General features: G+C 47.0%; 3 non-coding genes across 3 annotated transcripts; all 3 read right to left on the reverse strand.

The window, feature by feature from the left end:
- Positions 1-335: 335 nt before the first annotated feature.
- On the reverse strand, positions 336-408 carry trnav-uac (transfer RNA valine (anticodon UAC)). The gene has a single exon. It is a non-coding gene; the product is annotated as a tRNA-Val (tRNA).
- A 19,439-nt stretch (positions 409-19,847) lies between these two features.
- On the reverse strand, positions 19,848-19,920 carry trnar-ccu (transfer RNA arginine (anticodon CCU)). Its single transcript has one exon. It is a non-coding gene; the product is annotated as a tRNA-Arg (tRNA).
- An 808-nt stretch (positions 19,921-20,728) lies between these two features.
- trnae-uuc (transfer RNA glutamic acid (anticodon UUC)) lies at positions 20,729-20,800 on the reverse strand. The gene has a single exon. It is a non-coding gene; the product is annotated as a tRNA-Glu (tRNA).
- Positions 20,801-21,048: the final 248 nt, after the last annotated feature.

A 21,048-nucleotide genomic window follows, 5' to 3' on the forward strand; every position in this document is an offset into this window, starting at 1 on the left:
AGGAGGGTTTGACATTGACCAGACTGCACTGCCCCTGATATTTGTCAGCTCATCCTTTATATTCAGTGGTTTCTCGCCCTTTGATGGGCTGCAATGTAGCGGATATCACGTTGGCCTCACACGCAAAAGGTCCCCGGTGGATCCGTTTTCTCTCACTCAAAGTTATCTATTTATTGGTGAAATAAAGAGCAATTAATGAATAAGGGAGCCCTTTTGCCAGGAGAATAAATAGCAAATAAAAACAGCAAATGCTGGAAATCTCAGCAGGCCAGGCAGCATTTGCAGGGAGACTAAACTCGCCTCCGATTTTTCATCCACAGCAAGTTTAAACATAATGTTTCTGCCTGGGATTGAACCAGGCACTTTTCGCATGTAAAGCAAACGTGATCACCACTACACTACAGAAACCTCTTATACAACAGCCCCCACAGCGAGGAGCTGACCAGTGAGCTCCCTCTGTGCTGATCGGGAATGTGTTGGCTCACCTGAAACAACTTCTGTCCCACACTGAAAGTTCTCAATCCTTCTCCTCCGCTGCCCTTTACAGAAATGTCACGGATCACCCAGCCACCGTGTTCACTTCCACATCCTCACAGTGGGGCCACAGAGGCTCCTACCATCTCCCCGCGATCAACGAACTCACCCAGTTTACAAAATTAAACCCGAAACACGTGCCCGGCAAAGTGCAGGAGAAGCCAGATAGTCTGCAAGCTCGGTCTATCACAGAAAGTATTGGTATTCATGGTGCTTACAGCAATTATTAATCGTCTCACAGACCTCAATTATTTTTATGCGATAAATTGATCGAGGATTGAAACCAGGTTAGTGCGCCAGGTTAAAGCCCCTTGTATTGCAGAACCTTCATATAGACGAAAATCTCCAGTTCACTGTGTAGGTCTCATGGTGCAACGGTAGTGTGTCTGATTCCAAATTAGAAGGTTGCGTGTTCAAATCACGTTAGGGTCAGTGTTTTTTTGGATATTTTTCTTCCAGAATGAATATTTCATTTGCTGTTTGACAATAACCAGACCCTTGCTGCAATGTCTGTCTCACTGTTTCCCTGGTGACAGGCAGAGAAACGCCTGCTGCCCTTATTTATTTCATGTGACAGGATACAAAAGTTCAAATTCAACCTGCAGGTGGCCATGTAAAGCACGGCATAGTCAGGATGGCCGAGCGGTCTAAGGTGCTGTGTTTAAATTGCAGTTCCCTCTGAAGATGAGAGTTCGAATCCCACTTGTGACATTTCTGATCTTTAAGCGGAACCCATTTGTTTTGTCATCACCAACTCCTCAAAAATGCAAGTCAGCAGTCCACGTGCTCGCTTAACATTTCCGTCTGACCTCGTGCTGAAGTTTGTTCATTCTTTTGTGGACCATCAATCAGATATTTTGCCCTGAGCATGTGAGGAACTTTTATCCCGATCTCATTCGGTTTAATTTTGATAATCTGGCGCTGAAAGTGGAGATGTTTCCGCAGTGTAACAGTTAACACGTTCGCCTCACACGCGAAAGCACCTCGGACGGAAATATTTTCTGGAGCTTTCTCATGCATGTTCAGAGGAGAGTTTGTTCTCCTGTGAAAGGTCAAGAGATCATAAGAACGTAAGAGTTAGGAACAGGAGTCAGCCATTCGGCCCATTTTCAAGTTTTCAAGATCTTTCTGCCCGGTTTCGGACCGGGGACCTTTCGTGTGTGAGGCGAATGTGATAACTACTACACTTCGGAAACACTATGATAGAATCTATCACAGGATAAAATCACAGCTCTAACCTACACAGCTAGCCGAGAATTCAGGAGCTTGTTTCAAGAGAATAGAATGAGGGTGCTATACTTAAGGAGGCTGTAAGTGTGGCCTTCGACAGCGTGGACCATTTTCCACGCCTCGGGAACCTACTATCAGCAAGGGCAGACATCGAAGACGAGGTCCAACACCGCCTCCAGTGGAGGAGAGTGTTTGAAGACCAGGACTTCAAATCTGGCACCAAGCTTATGGTGTGCAGGGCGGTGGTGATAACTGCTCCGCGGTATGGATCCGAGACATGGACTATATGCAGCAGACATCTCAAATCACTGGAGAAATACCACCAGGGCTGTCTCCGCAAGATCCTGCAAATCCCCTGGGAGGACAGACGCACCAACATCATGTTCTCGATCAGGCCAACATCCCCCGCATTGAAGGACTGACCACACTCGGCCAGCTCCGTTGGGCTTGCCACATTGTCCACATGCCCAACACGAGACTCTCTAAGCAAACGCTCTACTCAGAACTCCGACACGGTAAGCGAGCCCCAGCTGGGCAGAGGAAACGGTTCGGGCACACCCACAAAGCCTCCCTGATAAAATGCAACATCCCCACCGGAACCTGGGAGTCCTTGTTCCTCGGGTTGAGTTGCCTGTGCTGCATAATCCGTGCCGGATCGATCATCCTCTGCCACGTGGTATGTCACAGCACGTTTGCACATTCACTGCAAGTACCCCATCGTTGTGCAGCCTTTGCACACGCAGTGCTTGAATCGATATTGATGGGCCCGAGGATTATCCCCGCAGCACCAACACGGTGCTAATAGATTCACATCGATCCCCGATGCCGGACTCTGAGTCATCACAGGTCTTGCAGCCACAGACGTATAGACCCTGCCATATGCATTTCGGCCTGCTAGCGACATGATTTTATGCACAGTACTTGCCGATGCGCTTCGTTGTTGAGAAGATATCTGTTTGGTGTTATCGTCTGTGGCCATGCATGCCTGGGCGATCGCGATGGCCCTGCTCTGGTCTCGGGTTTCAGCAGCCAGCAGCTTTCGAAGAATGACCTCGTGGCTGATGCCCAGCACGTAAAAGTCCCACAGCATTTGCACCAACGCAGCTCCGAAATAGCAAAGTCCCGCGAGGTGTCTCAGGTCACTGACATAATCCGCCAGGTCCTGCTCCCCAGAGCGATGGTGCGTGTAAAAACGATATCTGGCCATGAGGATACTCTCCTTCGGCTTTAGGTAGTCCCAAACCAGTGTGCACAACGCTGAATATTCCTTCTCCTTTGGTTTTGTCGGTGTGAGCAGATTCTAGATGAGGCTGTATATTTTAGGCCCACAGATGGTGAGGAGAACCGCCCTGTGCTCGGCCACGTTCGTGGCTCCTTCCAGCTCGTTGGCCACAAAGTACAGGTCGAGCTGCTCGACGAATGCTTCCCAATCCTCATCCTCTTTGGATCTCTCAAATATTCCAACAGCAGACATGGTTGCTTGAACATTCGAATTCTGTTACTCGTCGCCAATTGTTGTGCATAGAAGAACTCCCCGAGGCTGAGTTCTGTGAGCTAAATTTTGTGAGATCTTAGTCTTATTTATTACATCTGCAGTGTGCCTGAACTACATGGCAGCCAACGTTTTATACTGGCCCTGTTCGTGTGGGCAGGTGACCATTAGGACTCCAACAGTTTCGCGCTCTGGTGGCAAGTATTACATCGTTACATACATCACATAATTGTTAACATTAAGAAGTGATAATTCCAATGAATGCCTGAATCATCCGAAAGGAGCCTGGTTTGTAGGACAAGGCTACATATCAGGAAGGAGTGTAGTAAGATGACAAGGGAAGTGATATTCTGATTATAAGTTTGGAGAATAAAAAGAGTAAATGCTGAAAAACTGAGCAGGTCAGGCAGCATCTGTGGAGAGAGAAACAGAGTTAACGTTTCAGGTTAATGACCTTCCATCAGAAGTTGGGCACTTGTGTTCGGTAATACTATTAAAAGTTAAAATTGTCACGTAGCAGGGCTAACGAAAAGATATAAAATGTGCCATTTGGAACAGATATTTTAGAATCCGATTAATGTTTGATCAATTTGTACACCGAGCTGGGAACTCTAACGTGTTTGAGTTCTTCGGCTAACTTTCGCATGGTTTTGCTATAAGTACTGTTAAGTGTATGTTTAATTATTGTCTGCTTAATAACTTTGACATTTAATGTTGCGGACCCTATTCCTGCACTGTGCGTGTTCCAGCTCTGTTTGGAGCAGCGATCCCTTCAATCCGTCGCTTACAGGGACAGTTGGATTCACCGATTCTTTGTTTGGTGAAATTTCAAAGAGTGAAAGCGGCGCACATCAACCTGGTCACCTACTCACTAACCGCTACACATTGCTCCCGTGAGATGGAAGCCCAGTTACTGTTTCCAGCTTGAACGCAGGTACAAGCAAAAATCATTCACAGAAAATCCAAGTCCCTGAGGCACCTGATTATTTGCACCGAACTCCTTCGCAAAGATTTGCGGTTCGTGTGGGGTGATTTGGGCACATCTTTCCCCACAATACAACACTTCAACACTTCAAACATAACTCAACGGCTATAAAGCGCTTTGGGGCGTCATGAGTTCCTGAAAAGTGTTGAAGAAATGCAAGGCCTTCTTTGCAAAATTTCGATGCAATTTCAAAATTCTTGGGTAAATTGAGGGCACGTTCAGGATTTGAACTCGGGACCTCTCGCAAATTTCAAGTATCAACCCCGAAAGAAGAATCATACCCCTAGACCAACGAACCAACTGTTTAACAAATCTGAAGATAAGGTGTAACCATTATTGGAGCATTTTTAGTTTGTTGCTCTTCTTGATTGGAGGAGCACATGAGACGGAATCAGTGACTTTGCTTTTTCGGGCTGTGCTCTGAAGCACCGAACAGTCCCACTCCGACAGTCAATGAGCTGTTGGGACGTTAGTGTATCCAGGCTGTGGGTGGTCACCCCGAGCGCAGCAGAGGGGTTTCTGCATTCGTTCTGGGTGGGGACAGTATTTTTCCCCTTCTCTCTTCCTCTTGTCTATAACCCTGTGCTTTGGTGTCTCTATTTATTCCCCTGTCTCAGTTTCTAGTGTTTAAAAGTGAACAAAAGATGAGATGGGTGTCACTGTGGAACAATTTCTCTCACTCAAAGTTAGACACACTACCGTTGCAACACGAGGTCTAGGTAGGTAGCCGTTGATATTTAGGGTCATATATAAATATATATAAGTATATCGACATGTATCGTAACTGTTCTGTTCCCAGGTGGTCGAGGGGTTAAGATCTGGCGCACGAACCTGGTTTCAATCCTCGATCAATTCATCGCATAAAAATAATTGAGGTCTGTGAGACGATTAATAATTGCTGTAATCACAATAAATGCCAATACTGTCATGTATCTCACACTACTGTACTTAACTGTACCTTACCATGCCATACATGTTTGTAACCAGAGATGACCTGTAACCACAAACTTACCTTACCACCAGGGGTGCATTTGCAGGAGACACTGGATACCTTTCCCAGACAGGTATATAAGGATAGGTCTCAGGCAAGTGTGGCATTCGAGAGCTGTGTAATAAAGGTGCAGGTCCAGAATGAACTTGACTTCAGTATGTGCCTCGTGTGAGTCTGTATTACAGGGTCAGGACTTTTCAGTTGCGACGAGTTACGGGATTACAGAATCCACAGAATGGCGACCAACTGCTCAGATGAAAAATACAATGCTGGAGATAATTGGGAGGGCTTTATAGAAAGGCTCCAGCAAAGCTTTGTAACCAAAGACTGGTTAGGCGACAATAAGGCAGACAAGAGAAGAGCCCATCTCGTGACCAGCTGCGGCTCGAAAACATACGCTTCAATGAAGGACAGCTGGCACACGAGAGACCAGCAAGCAAGCCGTTTGAAGAATTGATCACACTGGTAAGAGACCACCTGAAGCCAGCAAGCAGGCTACACATGCAAGCTACATCGGACCCGTGCCAAAGCTCCCCGTACATCGAGCACAGGCTCAGGAACACCCCGGGGGAGAGGATATCACGGTCACTGGGCCTTCCTGCTACACTGAACAAGTGCCCGTTTTGAAACTTTCCAGTGTAATAACTTGCGACAGGAGCATCCAACAGTCAGAATGGCCGAGCGGTCTAAGGCGTAGGTTGAGGTCACTGTCTCCTCTGGAGGCGTGGGTTCAAATCCCAATCCTGACATTCAGTGTTTTTAATTACAAACTCATTTGTTTGGACACCTCTCTGAAGTGCTTTGGGACATCCATCGAACTGAATAAAATGACGCCATTTCAATTACAAACAGTGATATCAAAGTGACTTCTCAAACCGGGAACCGATCCTGGGTGGCTGCAGCGAAAGGAATGGTTTTGTGAAGCATTGAAATGTGCCCTCTAAATATCTCGCACTGCTCATTTAAAAACACGGTTAAAATGTGTTTCAGTGCATAAGAAGGCAGGCTCGAAGGGCCAAATGGCCGACTCCTGCTCCTGGTTTTTGTGTTCTGATACAGAGCACAGAATAAATCATTAAAGGATCAACTCTCCCTCAGTTCGCATTTCTTTCATTGTGCAAAAGAAGATTATGGGTTCATTGATGATGTTTTCCTGTGAAAGCACCAAAAAAGTGCAAGGAAAATAATTCGTCCAACGTGGGGTTTGAACTCACAACCCTGAGATTAACCATCTCATACTCTACCGACTTAGCTAGTCAGGATTGCTTAAGTTGCATCTTCCTGTCACTGATCGCTGCCAGGGATCTGTTGGCTCTGCACCATGGGTTTATCTCGAAATTCAAACCTCGAAACTGGTTCTCCTGATTTCCAAGCCCCTTGTATTGCAGAACCTTCATTTCGATGAACATCTCCACCGCACTGTGTAGGCCTCGTGGCGCAACGGTAGTGTGTTTGACGGTAGATCCGAAGGTTTTGTGTTCCAATCAGGTCGGGGTCATTGTTCTTTCAGACATTTGTTTTCCAGAATCAATATTTCCATTGCTTTTTGGCAATAACCAGATGCTTGCTCCAAGGTCTGTCTCACTATTTTCCCGGTGTCAGGCAGAGATACGCCTGCTGCCCTCATTTATTTCACATAACAGGACACAAAAGTTCAAAATCAACCTGCAGGTGGCCACACACAGCACTGAATAGTCAGGATGGCCTGACTATTATCCCGACCACAGTGGATAACCTCAGTTTTTCCACATTATACTCCATCTGACAAATTACTGCCCAGCCACTGAGCCGATCGAAATCGATTTGCAGATTATTTGTGTCTTCCTCACAACTTGCTTTCCCACCGATCTTTGGATCATCTTCACTACATTACCAACATGCAGAGCACAGAACCAATTATTGACCGATTGACTTTCCGTCAGTGAGCATTTCATTCGTTGTGCAAAAGAAGATTATCGATTCCTTAACGATGTTATACCATGAAAGCAAAATAAAAGTTAAACGAAAATAATTTGCACACTTGAAAGGAATATTTTTGTTTTGTGCAGTTCCGGTCAGAGAGATGTTGTGAAAGGAACTTTTTGCAGAGAGGGATTGAGTATTTCAGCTTGTTGCTGAACATTTCTCTCTGGGGCACAAAATTAGGCGTCAGTTTCTGTAGTGTGGCAGTTATCACATTCGCCTCACTCACGAAAGGTTCCCGGTTCAAGACCGAGTGGAAATATTATTTCTGAAACAAAAACTGGTTTTAAATCTTCATTGTTCATGTGACAATGGCCTCCTTCCGTGCTGTAAACTTCTCTGATTCCATGATGACTCATTGAACATTTAAATCCAGTCTCCTAAAATACAGAGTGTGTAAAATCAGAAAGGGAATAAAACTTCCTCTATGATTCAACTTTCACAAATTATTAAAATTAAGTTGTTGAAGTTTCGACTGTCCCTCAGTGATCATGTTAGCATTTCTTTCATTCTGCTAAACAATGCTATCGGTTAATACCAGCAGATAAAAGCCGGATTTCAAACCCGGAAACAACTCATTCATTATTCACCCTTCCCAGTTCCAGTGCACAGAGGGTTATTCATCCTCCATCCCAGAAACTCAAATCCAACTTCAAACATTCCATATTTCTAATTACCAACTCATTTGTTTTGACACCACTCTGAAGTGCTTTGGGTCATCTGTGTAATTTAATTAAATTACTTCGCTTTCATTAAAAACGGTGGTAGCAAAATTACTTCTCTAACTGGGAATCGAAACCTGTAGCTGTCGTGATCAGAATGTTTTTGTGAAGCATTCAAATATGCTCTCTAAAAATCTCGCATTCCTAATTTACAAATAGGGTTACCATTTGTTTCAGTGTGAAAGAAGAAGATTGAAAATGACAACAAAAACACCAGGCAGCGACTACATTAAGACAAATTCAAACTTTTCACAAAGTTGGTTTTATGAAGTAACAGCTGAGCTACAGTTGGCACTAACCAGTCCCATCAGAATTTTAAATGTTTCTATGAGAGCGCCGCTCTTCCTTCTAAATTTCAATGTATAAAGACCCAGTTGATCCAGTCTCTCCTCATATGTCAGTCCGGCTTGCCCCTTATCCTTAGACTGTGTCCCCTGGTTCTGGACTTCCCCAACATCGGGAACATTCTTCCTGCATCGAACCTGTCCAGTCCCATCCAAATTTTAAATGTTTCTATGAGATCCCCTTTCATCCTTCTAAACTCCAGTGAATACAGGCCTAGTTGATCCAGTCTCTCCTCATATGTCAGTCCTGCCATCCCGGGAATCAGTCTGGTGAACCTTTGTTGCACTCCAACAATAGCAAGAACGTCCTTCCTCAGATTAGGAGACCAAAACTGAACACAATATTCCAGGTGGGGCCTCACCAAGGCCCTGCACAACTGCAGTAAGACCTCCCTGCTCCGAAACTCAAATCCCCTCGCTATGAATGCCAACATACCATTTGCCTTCTTCATCGCCTGCTGTAACTGCATGCCAACTTTCAATGACTGATGAACCATGACAACCAGGTCTCGTTGCACTGCCCCTTTTCCTAATCTGCCGCCATTCAGATAATATTCTGCCCTCGTGTTTTTGTCCCCAAACTGGATAACCTCACATTTATCCACATTATACTGCATCTGCCATGCATTTGCCCACTCGCCTAACCTGTCCAAGTCCCCCTGCAGCCACTTAGCGTCCCCCTCACAGCTCACACCGCCACCCAGTTTAGTGACATCTGCCAACTTGGAGATATTACACTGTTACATGTTCATTACATGTTACAATGAACATTCTGAATCAGACACCTCAAGTAAAGTGCGTGCAATGGGCAATGATTCAACAATTAACACAAGTACGTAAGGAGCAGGAGTCGGCCATTCGGCCCCTCGAGCCTGCTCCACCATCCAATAATATAGAGCTGTTCTGATCCTGCACCCCTGCTCCTTTTTTTACTCCTCTCGAGTTTCTGCAGTGTCGAGTTCTCGCTATCTGTCCTCAGCTTCCCTTTTTCCTTTATCTTACCCTGTGTGTCCCTTGAGGGATTGTTATCCCCTATCTGACTTTACTCACTCTGTGTTTTAGGAGACTGGTTTAAAATGTTAATTGCTCGTCATGGAATCAGAGAAATTTACACCACGGAAGGAGGCCATTCGGCCCATCGTGTCCGTGCCAGCCGACAAACAGCTCCCCAGCCCAGTCCCACTTTCCAGCTCTCGGTCCGTAGCCCTGTACGTTACGGCACTTCAGATGCACATCCAAGTACTTTTTAAATGTGCTGAGTGTTTCTGCCTTGATCACCCTTTCAGGCAGTGAGTTCCAGTGATTTCCCCTCAAATTCCCTCTAAACCTTCCACCAATTACTTGAAATCTGTGCCCCCTGGTTGTTGACCCCTCTTCTAAGGGAAACAGGTCCTTCCTGTCCACTCTATCCAGGCCCTTCATAATTTTATACACCTCAATCCTCTCCCCTCAGCATCTCTTGTTCCAAGGAAAACAAACCCAGCCTATCCAATCTCTGCTCAGAGCTAAAATTCTCCAGTCCCGGCAACATCCTCATAAACCTACTATGGACCCTCTCCAGTGCAATCACGTCCTTGCTGTAATGTGGTGACCAGAACTGCCTGCAGTACTCTAGCTGTGGCCTAACAGTTCAAGAATAACCTCCCTGCTCTTGTATTCCAACCCTCTGTATAATCGATCTGGACAGCAGCCTGTCCTGTCGAGAGATGATCGTGGGAGGCTGAGCCTTAGTGGAATCGGAGAGGAGGAAGTTCTCTGCTGATCAACATGCAGTCACCCACAATTCGTCATTCTTTAGGCGGGACTGTGTTACTGTAAGATGGGGTGGATTAGCTATAGAGTCCATGTCATTACTGGCTTGCAACAAAAGCTGTTTACCCAACGTGGGGCTCAAATCCCCAACCCTAGATTAAGAGTTTTATGTTTGACCAAGTGAGCTGGCTGGTCTTGGCAAACCTATGGATCCTTGTTGTATCTCAAATCTTGTGGGTGGATTAATTATTGAAATAATGGTTGAGTATCTCACAGACTTTAATTATTTTTGCCAAATTGTCATCGGGAACATTCTTCCTGCATCCTCGTGAACCTTGTCTGAACTGCCTACAATGTAAGTATATCGCTCCTTAATTAAGGAGACCAAAACAGTTAGCATTTCTTTCATTGTGCAAAAGAATATTAATTCCCGTGAAAGCAACATAAAAGTTTAAGGAAAATAATTCACCCGATGTGGGGCTCGAACCCAGGACCCTGAGATTAAGAGCCTCATGTTCTACAGACTGAGCTAGCCGGGCTTCTCAACATTGCTCCTGTCAATCCCCTTCAGTTACTGGTCAATGGTGATCCCAGGCTGCTGATGGCGGGGGATTCGGCGATGGTAATGCCGGTGATAGCCGGGCCTGCTTCAGTTGCATCTTCCTGTCGCTGATTGCTGCCAGGCGCCTGATGGCTCCGCCCCGTGGGTTTATCTTTAACTTCAAACCACGAAACAGGTTCTCCTGAATTCGAAGGTGTGTACGGAGATGAACCATCAAAAGCTCTGTTATTGACCACAGGGGGTCCGGCAATTTTCTGATCGCAATGCGCTTTCAGTCCTTGTCCTTAAAATTGCGGACGTGTAAATTGGTTAGTTTAATGACTTTGAAAGGAACATTGTTGTTTGGTGCAGTTCCAGTCAGAGAAATGTTTGTGAAAGGAACGTTTTGCAGAGAAGGGATTGCGCGCCTGTTGGCGGAAACATTTTTGAAATGAAAACTTGTGGACGATAAAATGGAACAAGAGCAGTCCGGGGTACATTGTCACATGATGCAAGCAATCTCGGACCCGGACCAAAGCTCCCGGTACACCGAGAACAGGCTCAGGAAAACCCCGGATAGAGGATATCCCGGTCACTGGGCCTTCCAGCAACACTGAACAAGTGCCCGGTCTGAAACTTTCCAGAGTAATAACTTGTAACGAGAGCATCCAACAGTCTCTTGGGATCCCTTGGAACTTCAGGGGATGCGCTCCCTGGTGGTGAAACATGGGAGTGCATGCTTTACAGAGACACAACATCACTCCCCCGCCAAAGTCAAACTGAAAACTATTGACAAGGTGAGGCGGTCGGGAGCCTTTCTTTCCCTGGTGGACCGCCTCGGTACAAATATCTGTTCTGGTGTGTTGGCTGTGCCCTCGCTGAGCTGGCGTGTTGTTGGCCCGACAGTGCTGCTGGGTAAGTTTGGCCTTGCTGGTCTGTTGGATGTGATGGGTTCGATTTCCGATCCGTGGTGGTGTCGTTGATCCTTTGGGTGTGTGTTGCGTGTTCGAAAAAGGTGGTGTCTGCTGTGGGTTGTTCAGGGCAGTCTGTGAACCGCAGCCTTGTTTGGTCCATGTGCTTTCTGCAAATTTGTCCATTGTCTAGTTTGACGACAAACACCCGACTCCCTTCTTTAGCTATCACCGTGCCCGCGATCCACTTGGGACCATTTCCATAGTTTAGCACACACACAGGGTTATTCAGATCAATTTCCCGTGACACAGTGGCGCGACCATCATTTACATTTTGTTGCTGACGCCTGCTCTCTATCTGATCATGCAGGTTGGGGTGGACCAGCGAGAGTCTGCTTTTAAGTGTCCTTTTCATGAGTAGCTCAGCCGGGGGCACCCCTGTGAGCGAGTGGGGTCTCGTGCTATAGCTGAGCAGTAATCGGGACAGGGGGGCTAGGAGTGAGACTTCTGTGACTCGTTTGAGGCTCTGTTTGATTGTTTTTACTGCCCGCTCTGCCTGCCCATTGGAGGCTGGTTTAAACGGGGTCGAGGTGATATGTTTGATCCCATTGCGGGTCATGAATTATTTAAATTTGGCACTGGTGAAACAAGGCCCGTTGTCACTGACCAGTATGTCAGGCAGGCCGTGGGTGGCAAACATGGCCCTCAGGCTTTCAATGGTGGCGGTGGCGGTGCTTCCCGACGTTATTTCTCATTCAATCAATTTCGAAAAAGCATCCACCACCACCAGGAACATTTTACCAAGAAATGGGCCTGCATAGTTGACATGGATCCTCGACCCTGCTCTGGAGGGCCAGGACCACAAACTTAGCGGTGCCTCTCTGGACGCGTTGCTCAACTGAGCACATACACTGCATTGCCGTAGACAGGACTCTAAGTCAGAGTCGATACTGGGTCAGCACATGTGGTATCTCGCTAACGCTTTCATTATTACTATACACGGGTGTGTGCTGTGGAGATCCGAGATGAACGTCTCCCTGCCCTTTTTTCGTAGCACTACGCGGTTACCCCACAACAGGCAGTCTGCTTGACTGGACAGCTCGTCCTTTCGCCGCTGGAACGGCTTGATTGGCTCTTGTATTTCAACGGGGATGCTGGCCCAGCTTCCATGCAATACACAGTTTGTTATTAGGGACAGCAGAGGATCTTGGCTGGTCCATGTCCTAATCTGGCGGGCCGTGACAGGTGATTTACCATTTTCAAATGCTTCCATGACCATCAACAAGTCAGAGGGCTGCGCCACCATCAACAAGTTTGCAGGTTGCGCCATTTCCACCCCCGTGGTGGGCAATGGTAGCCGACAGAGCATCCGCACAGTTCTCAGTGCCTGGCCTGTGACGGATGGTCCAGTTATACGCTGAGAACGTGAGTGCCCACCTTTGTATGCGGACTGAGGCATTAGTATTTATCCCCTTGTTTTCAGCGAACAGGCATGTGAGGGGCATGTGATCGGTTTCCAGCTGAAATTTGAGGCCAAACAGGAACTGATGCATTTTCTTTATCCCGAACACACACGCTAATGCCTCTTTCTCAATCATGCTGTAGGCCCTCTTGTCCTTAGACAAGCTCCTGGAAGCATAGGCTACAGGTTGCAACTTCCCTACAATTTTAGCTTGTTGTAATACACACCCGACTCCGTACGACGACGCGTCACATGCTAGCACAAGTCTTTTACATGGGTTATACAATGCAAGCAGCTTGTTGGAGCATAAAATGTTGCTGGCTTTGTCAAAAGCAATTACTTGTTTTTTTTCCCCATACCCAGTTCTCACCTTTGTGCAATAACACATGTAGCGGCTCTAAAAGGTGCTTAACTCCTGTAGGAAGTTACCAAAATAGTTGGGGAGTCCCAGGAATGACCGCAGCTCCGTGACGTTCTGTGGCCTGGGCGCGTTCATGATAGCCTCTGTCTTGGCGTCTGTGGGTCGAATGCCGTCCGCCGTGATCTTTCTCCCGAAAATCTCCACTTCTGTTGCCATGAAGACGCATTTCGACCTCTTCAGCCGCAGCCCTACGCGAGCTAGTCGCTGGAGGATCTCCTCCAGGTTTTGTATGTGTTCGACGGTGTCCAGACCCATAACCAATATGTCCTCCTGAAAGACCACCGTGTGTGGTACCGACTTGAGTACGTTCTCCATGTTTCTCTGGAAGATCGCTGCAGACGACCGAATTGCAAACGGGCATCTGTTGTCGCTGAACAGTCCCTTTTGTATGTTGATGCAGGTGAGGCCCTTCAAAGACTCCTCCAGCTCCTGCGTCATGTCGGCCGAAGTCAGCTCAAGCTTGGAGACCGCCTTGCCTCCTGCCAGCGCGCCAAATAGGTCGTCTGTCTTAGGTAGCGGGTATTGGTCTTGTGGCGAGAAACGATTAATAGTTACTTTATAATCGCCACAAACCCTGACCGTGCCATCACTTTTGAGTACTGCAACAATCGGGCTGGCCCACTCGCTGAATTCCACTAGGGAGATGATGTCCTCGCGTTTCAGCCTGTCCAGCTCGATTTCCACTCTCTCCTCATCATATGAGGTACCGCTCGCGCCTTGTGGTGAATGGGTCGTGCCTCTGGGACCAAGTGGATCCGCACCTTCGCACCGGAAAGGTTTCCAATGCCTGGCTCAGAAAGGGAAGGAAATTTGTTCAGAAACTGGGTACATAATGCCTCATCGACATGTGATAGCGTTCGGATGGTATTCCAGTTCCAGCGGATTTTGCCCAGCCAGCTCCTTCCAAGTAGTGTTGGGCCATCGCCCGCGACAATCCCGAGTGGCAGTTCGTGCACCGTGCCCTCGTAGGTGACCTTGACCATGGCGCTGCCCAGGACAGTGATAAGCTCTTTGGTGCACACTCTCAGTTTTGTGTGGATGGGGCTTCGGGCTGGTCTGAATGCGTTGTTGCACCACAGTCTCTCAAACATCTTTTTACTCACGATGGACTGGCTAGCGCCAGTGTCCAGTTCCATGGTTAGGGGTAAGCCATTCAATTTTACATTTAGCGTTTTCGGTGGACATTTCGTCGAAAATGTGTGCACCCCGTGTACTTCAGCATCTGCCTCCTCTCTCTGAGGCTCGAAATTGCTTTGATCCACCATGGACCGATCTTCCTCTGCCACATGGTGGTTAGCAGGTTTTACAGAGCTTTCAGCTCATTCGCAAGCTCGTTGGAAATGCGCCATTGTTCCACAGCTCTTGCAAACATACCCTTTGAAGCGGCATGAATAGGCTGAATGGAAGCCTGCACAACACCAACAAGGTGTGAATTGCCTTGCACTCATCCTTTGTTGGGGACTCTGCGTCATCTGGGTCACCTGAGGCCTGCTGGCAGTTGCAGATTCGTGGGTTCTGCCCTGTACATTTCTGCTCACAAACACAGTTCCAGTTCATTTATGAACATTGCTCGCACTTGTGTGCTGAGATATTTGTTTGGTGTTTTCACTAATGGACATAAATACCTCTGTTATCGCAATGGCCTTACTGACGATCGGTGTCTCTACAGCCAAAGGTTTTCGTAGGATGGTCTCGTGGCCAATGCCCAGTACAAAAAAGTCTCTGAGCATTTGCTCCAGGTAGCCATCAAACTCACATTATCCTGCAAGTCGCCTTAGCTCGGCGAGGTAGCTCGCCACTTCCTGATCTTCAGTTCGCTGGCACGTATAGAACCGATACCTCGCCATAGCACGCTCTCTCTCGGGTAAAGATGGTCGCGAACCAGTGCACTCACCTCCTCATACGACGTACTTCTGGGTTTCACCAGAGCCAGAACATTCTTCATGAGGCTGTAGGTCTGAGCCCCACAGACTGTGAGGAGGAGCACTCTCCTTTTTTGCAGCACTTCCTTCTCCGTCCAGCTCGTTGGCTGCAAAGTACTGGTCTAGCCGTTCGACATAAACTTCCCAGTCCTCACCGTCCGAGAACTTCTCCAGGATGCCCACAGTTTGCTGCATCTTTGTGTTGGATACGTATTGTCGACGCCAGTTATTGTGTTCCTAACACAGATGAGGCTGCACACAGGGACGTTAAAGTAACAGTGACCTCAGTCTTTAATAAGACACTCTAGAGTGAGAAACTGGCCTTAGGGGCCGGCTTAAATACAGTCCTCCCAAGGGGTGTTGTGATCCCTTGGGACTTCAGGGGATGAGCTCACTGATGGTGGAACATGGGAGTGCATGCTTTACAGATACACAACACATTCGTTGCCTCAACTTTGATTTCTGCCAACATCCCTTGTATTTAACCTTCGCGCACTTCCGCCACAATCTCTCACCGCTCCTCCACCACGATCTCTCACAGTTCGTCCACCACGATCTCTCGTCACTCCTCCGCCACGATCTCACACCGTTCCTCCACCACGATCTCTCGCCGTTCCTCCAACACGACCTCTCACCGTTCCTCCACCACGATCTCTCACCGCTCCTCCACCACGACCTCTCACCATTCCTCCACACTGACCTTCCCGCTCCTCCGCTGTACCTGGGTCCCGCCGATGTTCCAGCCTGCCCACGCACAAAACAGCGACCTGTGTTTTGATAACGTGCAGCAGAGCAGGACTCCAGCTGTCCTGGTTAACCCTTGCCACTGGACCAAGACCTCGCTCTGTCAAGCCCGTGTGGTGGCTGGTGTCCAACGGTCACACCACGTTAAAACAATCCACCCACAGGCATCTTCCACCCTTTGATTGGAGTTCAGAACTGGAACATCGGGTCCTTCATTGAAACACCTGTGAACCCATGTGGAAGTAAGCCTTCCTCGTTCGAGGACTCGCCGATGATGATGATGATGATGATGTGTCGGACCTTACCAAATGCCTGCTAGAAACCATCAGATTAAATCTAGTAAGACCCATCCCTTGATTCAGTTTTCACTGGCCTTGCCTTCGGAAGGCTATATTGGCGTTGGAGGGAGCACTGTGTCGGTTTCCCAGAATGATACCTGGATTCCAAGGTTTAAATTAAGATATGAGATTACACCCACTGTAAATTAGAGGATCGAGCATTGATTTGATCAACATTTTCAAAGATAATAAGGGAAGAGATATAGTAGATAGAGAGAAATGATTCCCGCTGGTTGGTGAGCCCCAGAATAGGGGCCATAATCTAAACATTAGAGACAGGCGTTTCAGGTGTGAAATTCGGAAACATTCCAACACACACATGGTGGGAGAGGTTTGGAACACCCTTCTGCAAAGGGCAGTTCGTGCTAGGTCAGTTGTTCATTTTCCATCGCATTTTGATCAAAGGTATTAAGGAAGATTGTACAAAGGCGGGTATATGGAGTTTGCTAACAGATCAGCCATGATCTCATTGAATGGCGGAACCGGCTCGAGGGGCTGAATGGCCTCCTCCTGTTCCTGTGTAAAATGCTTGAGCGGCTGAATGGCCTCCTCCTGTTCCTGTGTTACAGGCTCGAGGGGCTAAATGGGCCTCCTCCTGTTCCTGTGTATCAGGCTCGAGGGGCTGAATGGGCCTCCTCCTGTACCTGTGTGTAAGGTCTGGGAAACAAAGGGAGGTGATATGAGAAAACATAAATTAAATGGTATTGTGTTAAAAGAGAAGCAGAAGGATTGAGTGATTTACACACAGAAATCTTTTAAGCTGGGTGGATAAGTTACTAAGTTGTTTAAAAAGAATACAGGGCCCTTGGCTTTATATGAAGTGAAATAGAGGACACCAGCGAAGAAGTTATACCAAACCTTTTCAATCCCGGTTTAGGCCTCAGTTGGAGAACTGTTGACAGTTCTGAGCACCACAATTTAGGAAGGATATCAAGGCATTGGAGAGAACGTAAGAAATATATAAGAAACATTTTCTATTGTTGTAGAAGACGCAAATACAGGCATTCATCGAGAATCAACATGCAGGTGACCACAGACAGATTAAAGAGCCAGAGAGACCGACAGAATCCGGTAACACCGGCAAATAGACAAGAGATATTGACAAGGACTGAAAGCACTTTGCGATCAGAAAATTGACGGCGCAGCTGTGGTTAATGACACGGCTTTTGATGATTGATCTCCGTACAAGCCTTGAAATTCATGAGAACCGGTATGGTGGTTTGAAGCTCGAGATAAAGCTCGAGATAAGGCCACGGGGCGATACCAACAGGCGCCTGGCAGCAATCAGCGACAGGAAGATGCACCTTAAGCAGGCCCGGCTAGTTCAGTCGGTAGAGTATTAGGCTTTTAATCTCCGGGTCGTGGGTTTGAGCCCCATGTTGGGTGAATTATTGTCCTTAAACCTTTATGGTGCTTTCACAGGAAAACATCATTAATGAACCCATAATCTTCTTTTGCACAATGAACAAAATTCGAACTGAGGGAGAGTTGATCATTTGATCATATGTTCTGTGATCTGTATAAGAACACAAGAACCAGGAGCAGGAGTCGGCCATTTGGCCCTTCGAGCCTGCCTTCTTTTGCAATGAAACAAATTATAACCGTGTTTTTAAATGAGCAGTGCGAGATATTTATATGGCACATTTCAATGCTTCACAAAACCATTCCTTTCGTTACAGCCACCCAGGATCAATTCCCGGTTTGAGAAATAACTTTGATATCATTGTTTGCAATTGAAGTGGGGTCATTTTATGAAGTTCGATGGATGTCCCAAAGCACTTGAGAGTGGTGTCCAAACAAATGAGTTTGTAATTAAAAACACTGAATGTCAGGAGTGGGATTTGGCCCCACATTTCCAGAGGAGACTGTGACCTGAACACAGCACCTTAGACCGCTTGGCCATCCGGACTGTTAGAAGCTCCAGTTACAAGTTATTACTCTGGAAAGTTTCAGACCGGGCACTTGTTCAGTGTGACTGGAAGGCCCAGTGGCCGGGATATCCTCTCCCCCGTTGTTTTCCTGAGCTTGTGCACGGTGTCCGGTGAGCTTTGGTCCGGATCCGAGGTAGCTTACATCATGTGACAATGCACCCCGGACTGCTCTTGTTCCATTTTATCGCACATTAGTTTTTGGTGCAAAAATAATATTTCCAGAGGAGACAGTGATCTAAACAGAGCACCGCATACTGCTCGGCCATCCTGACTATTCAGTGCTGTGTGTGGCCACCTGCAGGTTGATTTTGAACTTTTGTGTCCTGTCACATGCAATAAATGAGGGCAGCAGGCGTATCTCTGCCTGACACCGGGGAAACAGTGAGACAGACATTGCATTGTGTTCAGGTTTAATCACAGCAATATCCGCAGTCAGGAGCTGAAAAGGACGAAGAGCTGAAAAAACACAAGAAAAAAGCAAAGAAATGTCAGCAATTGTGGTAAACTCTTTAATGTGTTTCCTGCTCGTTTCGTGATGCGGCGCTCACAGAGGGAGTACGAATTCAGAAAATAATTCTTCCATTCAAAATCTTTAAAATAATGACATGCAACTAATTAAACTGTGTGCCGGGGGATGGGGAAGGGTGAAGATTATTTGTTTTATGCCCCATTCATTAACCGACAGCGTTGTTTTGTAGAATTGTTACTGAGGGACAGTGGAAACTTCAATAACTGAATTTTAATTATTTAAGGATTTTGAATCATTGATGAAGTTTTCTCCCCTATCTGACTTTACTCACTCTGTATGTTGGAGACTGGTTTAAAATGTTCAGTGCTCATGCGACAAGGAAATTGGGGCGACTTTTGTTCAATTTCTTTCACAGCAAAAGTATTCTCCAAAATACAATTTCCACCCGGGCACCTTTCACGTGTGAGGTGAATATGATAACCACTACACTACAGAAACACTGCGTCTAAAGCAACCTTAGGAATATAACCAGAGCTTTAACCTACACAGCTGGCCGATTCTTCAGGAGCTGGTTTTACGAGAAGAGAATGACGGTGCTATATTTCGGAAGGCTGTGAGCGTGGCAGGAATTGATCTCGTGTTTCCCAGACTTCATACATAGGAACACGAGATGCCCATTTAGCAGCGAGTGGTTAGGATCTGGAATGCACGGCTTGAAAGGGCGGTGGAGGCAGACTCAATCTTATCTTTCAGACGGGAGTTGGATAAGTGTCTGAAGGAAAAACAATTGCAGGGCTACGGGGAAAGGGCGGGGAGTGGGACACGCTGAGGGTCGGCAGGGGCTCGATGGGCCGAATGGTCTTCCGTGCTGCAACCATTCCATGATTCGATCAGTTAGTGGCACATTTTATAGTGTGGCTGGGAGCACAACATTGCAAAGGGACATGGATTGAGTCGCCAAAACTAGAGGCATCTGATTTTGGAGATTCGCGGGGCATGGAAATTTCGGAGTTTAATGACTTTGAAAGCAACATTTTTGTTTTGTGCCGTTTCGGTCAGAGGTTTTCCATGAAAGCAACATTAAATGAAAAGAAATCGCCCAACGTTGGTCTCGAACCCACGACCCTGAGATTAGGAGTCTCATGCTCTACCGACTGAGCTAGCCAGGCTTCCATTCAAAGCCGTTTTTTATCACTCATTGCAGCCAAGCGCCTGTTGGCTCCGCCCCAGATGTTTAAACTTGCTGTTGAAGAACTGCCAGGATCTTCTTGAATGGTGGACCAGGTTGGAGGGGCCGAATGGCCAACTCCGGCCCCTCATCCTTACGTGTTTATGTTTACATCTTTATGCGGAGCTCCTTTCAGGGTAAACGAGCCAAAGGAGGACACGGGAAACGTTATAAGGACACCCTCAAAGCCTCCCTGGTAAAGTGCGACATCACCACTGATACCTGGGAGGCCCTGGCGGCAGACCGCCCGATGTGGAGAAAGTCCTTCTGGGATGGCGTTGAGCTCTTTGACTCTAGACGCAAGGAGCATGAAGAGACCAAGCGCAGGCAGCGGAAGGAGCACACGGCAAACCAGTCCCACCGACCCCTTCCCTCGACGTATGTCTGTCCCACCTGTAACAGGGTCTGTGGCTCTCGTATCGGAATGTTCAGCCATCAAAGGTCTCACTTTGGGATGGAAGCAAGTCCTCCTCGATCCCGAGAGACTGCCTCTGATGGTGTCTATGATTTGCGGTACACTGCGGAAACATCTCCACTTTCAGCACCAGATTACCTGAATTAAACCCAATGGGATCGGGAGAAAAGTTCCTCATATGCTCAGAGCAAAATATATCACATGACAATAGAATTTTATGTATTAATTAATGATGTTTAAATCAAAGCTTCATTTTTTTTTACACAGGAGATGCATAAAGATGTGTAAAATAGATGAACTATTTTTTTATAAGGTTTTGAATTAAAAGTACAATTTCCCTGACCGGGAATCGAACCCGTGCCATGGCGTTGAAAGCACTAAATCCCAACCACTAGACCATCAGGGAACCTGGTTTGGACAAAGTATTTTTTTAAATAAAAAAAATTCTCTGCCTGACACTTTGGAAACAATGAAACAGCCCTTGGAGCAAGGGTCTGGTTATTGCCAAACAGCAAAGGAAATATTAAATCTGGAAGAACAATATCGGAAAGAAGAGTGACCACGACGTGATTGGAACATGCAACCTTCGGATTTGGAGTCAGACACGCTACCATTGCACCATGAGACCTACACAGTGCGCTGGAGATGTTCGTC

Source organism: Pristiophorus japonicus, chromosome 25 (genome assembly GCF_044704955.1).
Source record: "Pristiophorus japonicus isolate sPriJap1 chromosome 25, sPriJap1.hap1, whole genome shotgun sequence".
Lineage (NCBI taxonomy): Eukaryota > Metazoa > Chordata > Chondrichthyes > Pristiophoridae > Pristiophorus > Pristiophorus japonicus.